This window comes from Convolutriloba macropyga, chromosome 3 (genome assembly GCF_964194025.1).
Source record: "Convolutriloba macropyga chromosome 3, txConMacr16.3, whole genome shotgun sequence".
In the NCBI taxonomy this organism is placed as follows: domain Eukaryota; kingdom Metazoa; phylum Xenacoelomorpha; order Acoela; family Convolutidae; genus Convolutriloba; species Convolutriloba macropyga.
Window position 1 is genome coordinate 83,768,884 of NC_134470.1, and position 5,184 is coordinate 83,774,067.

The following is a 5,184-nucleotide window of genomic DNA, read 5'->3' on the forward strand; positions in this document are numbered from 1 at the left end:
TCAAAGGTCATTTTGGCCTGGAATGGTCTTAACAGACGTCATTTCGGTCTGGTACGATGATGTCAAATCAAGGGTCATTATGGTCTGGGACGGTCTTTTCAGACGTCTTTTCGATCTTTCACAGTTTTTTCAGACGTGACACAGGGTCTGGTAATGCATATTCCCTTTCGGGAATGTAGCTTCACACGTCAATTTGGCCTGGAATTGTCTTCACAGACGTCAATTCGGCCTGGTACGGTGATGTCAGATTCAGCGTCATATTGGTCTGGGAAGGTCTTGTCAGACATCAATTCCGTCTGTGACAGTATTTTCCAAGGCGGAAAGTAGCTATGTACAGATTCAGCTTGCGTTCAAAAAGACCCTAAGTTCAGACTCGTCAGTATATGTGCGCATGTCAAGACTTCCGTGTGTTCAAGTTTGCCTATGTAGGAACTTTTGTTTGTTCAAAGTTGCTTATGTATAGACTTTCATGCGTTCATTCTTGTTTCCAGACTGTGTAATAATAAACGCAGGATGCCTCCTTTGTGTAGTTTCCTAATCTGGACATATGTACTTTGGGACCTCAGCCTTGGTATTTTTGGTCTATTACGGGTATGTCAGCTCAAGCATCATTTAGTATGGGACGGTCTCGTCAGGCATCAATTCCGCCTGGAACTCTCTGAACAGAGGTAATATTGGTCTGACATCATCAGCTGATGCCATATAGACTGTTTTGTTACACCTGATTTTCTTATTTTAAAACCTGAATATTTAAACTCTCACATTCAGTACTTAACTATTCAGATTTTGAAATCAGAAAATCAGGTGTAACGAAACAGTCTATATGGTACCAGCTGATGATGTCAGACCAATATTACCTCTGTTCAGACAGTTCCAGGCGGAATTGATGCCTGACGAGACCGTCCCATACTAAATGATGCTTGAGCTGACATACCCGTAACAGACCAAAAATACCCAGGCTGAGGTCCCAAAGTACATATGTCCAGATTAGGAAACTACACAAGGGAGGCATCCTGCGTTTATTATTACACAGTCTGGAAACAAGAATGAACGCATGAAAGTCTATACATAAGCAACTTTGAACAAACAAAAGTTCCTACATAGGCAAACTTGAACACACGGAAGTCTTGACATGCGCAAATATACTGACGAGAGTCTGAACTTAGGGTCTTTTTGAACGCAAGCTTAATCTGTACATAGCTACTTTCTGCCTTGGAAAATATTGTCACAGACGGAATTGATGTCTGACAAGACCTTCCCAGACCAATATGACGCTGAATCTGACATCACCGTACCAGGCCGAATTGACGTCTGTGAAGACAATTCCAGGCCAAATTGACGTGTGAAGCTACATTCCCGAAAAGGAATATGCATTACCAGACCCTGTGTCACGTCTGAAAAAACTGTGACAGATCGAAAAGACGTCAAAAAAGACCGTCCCAGACCATAATGACCCTTGATTTGACATTACCATAATAGAACGAAATGAGAAACTTTTATATTCAGTACTTACTAACCGCGAAGCGATAGCGGCTATTATTGGGACATCGTGGTTTTTTTTAATTCGTCGTCTCCATCGACGATTCTTACGACCTGGTTTCTTGGAATTGACTTTTTCATTAACCTCAGTGACTTCTACTGCTTTGCAGTGAAAATTGTGTACTTGACGTCATTTCTGCTTCCATGTCAATTGCGTGACTTACCCCACTAAAAAAATTGACTTCTGATCTCACTTATGGGACTAAATTTTATGAACAATTACTAGTTGAAGATCAATAGGGTGCATCTAAGTAGTGGCAAATTTATTTGCTCTAATTCTTGAGTATTAGTTTTCGATTTCGAATTTCAACTTTAAAACTCTTTTAGTGCTTTCTCCTTGTAAACCTCATTTGTCTTAGAATTGATAGTCCGATTCAAATACAAAAAATCTAGAGATCTTTTAAAGGACTGGTGTTCCATTTCTCTATCTTTTTTGGGTTTGGCGCATTGTCACTTCTTATATCTTTGGTTTACTTTTGTGAAAAAAAACTTTTTTAGGGACACTCGAAAGCGTTCAGAACGGGTAATTGAGAAAGAGAAGCTCCTGAACGTAACCCCACTAGAGGACGTGGAAATCCCTCATGACTGGGCATGCATTTTTTACTTCACCTTCGACAGTAGTTACGTAAAACTGAAGGCAAACAGTCCAAGGTGGCCCCCTGGAATGAAAAATTCGGCTAAAATTTCATTGGATGAAGGCAATATGGTGTGGATTGAATGCACCAGGGGAAATGACACAAAATTCCATTTAGAAGGTGAATTTAAAGTGCAGGGTAAAAAAAACCCCTGATGAACAAAACAATTAGAGAGCTCTGTAGGTTGAGAGATGATGGAATTGACCCGAAGTTGATAGACACCCAAAAAGTCATCGACGACTTAGTTGGAGATAGACCTAGGGTAGATGAAGATGAGAATGAGGAACCGAAAAAAGGTAAATACCCAAAACTACGAAAAGATATTGAGTTGTTCGGCGATGAAGTTGCTGATGAACCCGACTTCTCACTCGATATGATTGACGAATTAGTAAGAAAGGAGCAGTTGAAAGACCAAGCGAATGGAGCTTCAAATAAGGAATGCAATGGCCATTGCAGCGGCTCAGTATCAGATAGTGACGAGGTGAGACTAGATTTAAGAAGATAGCGCTCTTAATGGGACGCATCTTTTTAACCGCCCTAAATTACTTGAAAAGTTTTCCGGAAAAGAAGTTAACCGATAAAACCTGCACTTAGCAAAATACCGTTATTGTTTTTGGTCCTCAAAAGTAGCTGCAATCACTAGATGATCGTGTCTCTAAATGTAGACGTAAGTTCAAGGTTTCTGAACAATTTATTTTCTAAAATCTGGTTTTCTGTTTAAGCAGTTTTCTTGGGATCAGTTTCGTCATCTGATGACAAGAATATCCGCAAGACTGGACGCCAGCGACCAAATCTTGGCTCAATTCATAACTTTCTCAAAAAAAGCGATTGAAGAAATCAGTAGGCGGCGTCAAAGCAATCAAGCAAACCGTGAGACGGAAGTTGGCGATGAAGATGAAGTTGTAGGAGCTCTTGATGTCCTTTTGTTTGAAGGAACCGATCTGTTAAAGTTAGGGGGCAATAGTTTCCGGGAAATGGCATTAGCGATCGCCAATCGTTTGTGGACCGAGGAGGAGCGCATTAAATACTGCGTCGATCCAAAGAAGCAGTTGGATCGATCAAAAGAAAGGGTTCCAGCTGACGAAGAAAGAGCGGGTTACCTCAGAAAAGCAATGAAATTTCACATGAAGGACCAGTTTAATGAGGAGAGTTACCGAGCCATATTGAAGCACGTTAATCAGCAAGGAATAGATTTTCAAAGAAGAAAAAGGAAGTCTGAGCAGAAAGACAATGACAAAGAAAATTTAGACCCTACTAGTAATGATGCTGATGATTCTCATAAAAATTCATAGTGCTCTGTCAGGGACACTAAAACCTTTAATTGGTGATTCTGTTCATGCTCTTTCCTCTATTAACTCATTTTGCAACCAGTAAGAATGTGTCATTTTCAAAAACTCTGTTTTTATTTCTATTTGTTATGATGCGCAACGAACTCTTGAGCTAATATTTGTATTGATCATGCTTATCTTTTTAATAACCTCAAAGTCCTATCTTAGGATATTACTGGCGTTCATCAAGTGTTTTGTCGTCAAGATTTTTGTTGCGACCATTTGACGTCACAATCACTTCAAATCTGCTTTTTTATTCGTTCATGGAATTTCACTGAATTGCGTGCGTGATCTTGTTAGCGCTCCGACAGGGACGCAAAATTTCTGTGATAATTGATTTGAGTAACTCGAAATTTATCATAATTGTTATAGCAGTAACCTGAACGGAGCTATATTGCGATGCTCATGGTTTTTTTTTCGTAGTCTGACTATCTTTTTCCCCTAACATTTGTTCACACAGTAAAGCCGAACGATTGACTTTTGAATGACCTCGTTTGCGCGCGTGACGTCATTTATCACTCTCTTGAGCCAACGTTTTAAGCTTGTTTTAAGCTGTGACTTTAGTTTGTTATGACCTAAAATTTGACCCTGTTCATATTGCTTCAAGATAACGAGACTGAGGTCGTTTGTGCAGCTAGCGCTGATACAAATGGAACTGCTCATAATGTAATGATGTTTCATCATGTTTTAAACAACTCATTAGCAGGTTTTCATTAATATCTTTTTTTAAGAGACAACCACAAAAAGAGCGTTTCCGACTAGACAAGAATAAAACTTGTATAGACAGTTTGAAGGGCTTAGAAGAAGCATTGAGGCGCAGCAACAAACTTGAACTAGATGCAAGGAATCAAATGCTTGAGATATCTAACAAACTTCGTCAAATTGTTAGTCTATTTCGTTCTCTTTAATTTTAGCATTTAAAGTTGTCTTGGATTTTTTTGTGTCGTCTCAAAACCAAAATGGTTGTGGCTGAAATTAAAATTTCTTCAGAATACCACAGAAGCGGAGAAACGCAGAAAAATTGCTTCCAGTACGTTGATGTACAAGGGAAAAAATCTTCTGGCCTTCAAGGGGACAAGGGATGATTATGCTGGTTTTGGCAGGCACCTGAGTCGTATGATATTGACTAAAGAGGAGAGGATGAGAACTTGTTGGTTTCCTCAAAGAGAACCCATTGAGGGGCGTGCTCCAGCCTCAGAGGAGGACCAAGACTTCTTTAGGGGTTTGACTTTCAGTAACTATGGTCAACAGAGAACTTTCGGATGTTTCCTAACTTAATGAGATGTTGGTTTCTATAAGGTCGTTTAACTTTTTCGAGAAATAGTAGTCAGCAGACACGCTAAGATAATAACGTAACTTAGCATATGTTGTAACTTAGCAAAACGTAACGAGCATATGTTGTAAATTTTTATCATCTAGGTGGTTTTCTGATTTTCTGGCCGGTTAACTAAAAGATTTGTCTTGTTTTAGTGGCTGTAAAACGTTTCTGCGGCGATAGCGTGTATGCACTTGGACGTGTTCGTGACGGTGCAAACGCTTTAGGCATTCGAGAAAGAAATGATAGTCGAAATTCCAATGAGCCGCCTGCTAAATAAATTGCTGCAGTTATCTCTGGGACGCATATTTTAATTTTTTTGGCTTTCTCTATTTGTAATATGTCATAAAATGCGTGCACGAGTATT

At 39.5% G+C, this 5,184-nt stretch overlaps 1 long non-coding RNA gene across 1 annotated transcript; it reads left to right on the forward strand.

Moving 5' to 3' along the window:
• The first annotated feature begins 4,140 nt into the window (after positions 1-4,140).
• On the forward strand, positions 4,141-4,597 carry LOC142337340 (uncharacterized). The gene is made up of 3 exons (XR_012758941.1): positions 4,141-4,168; positions 4,234-4,386; positions 4,493-4,597. It is a non-coding gene; the product is annotated as an uncharacterized LOC142337340 (long non-coding RNA).
• The last annotated feature ends 587 nt before the right edge of the window (positions 4,598-5,184 follow it).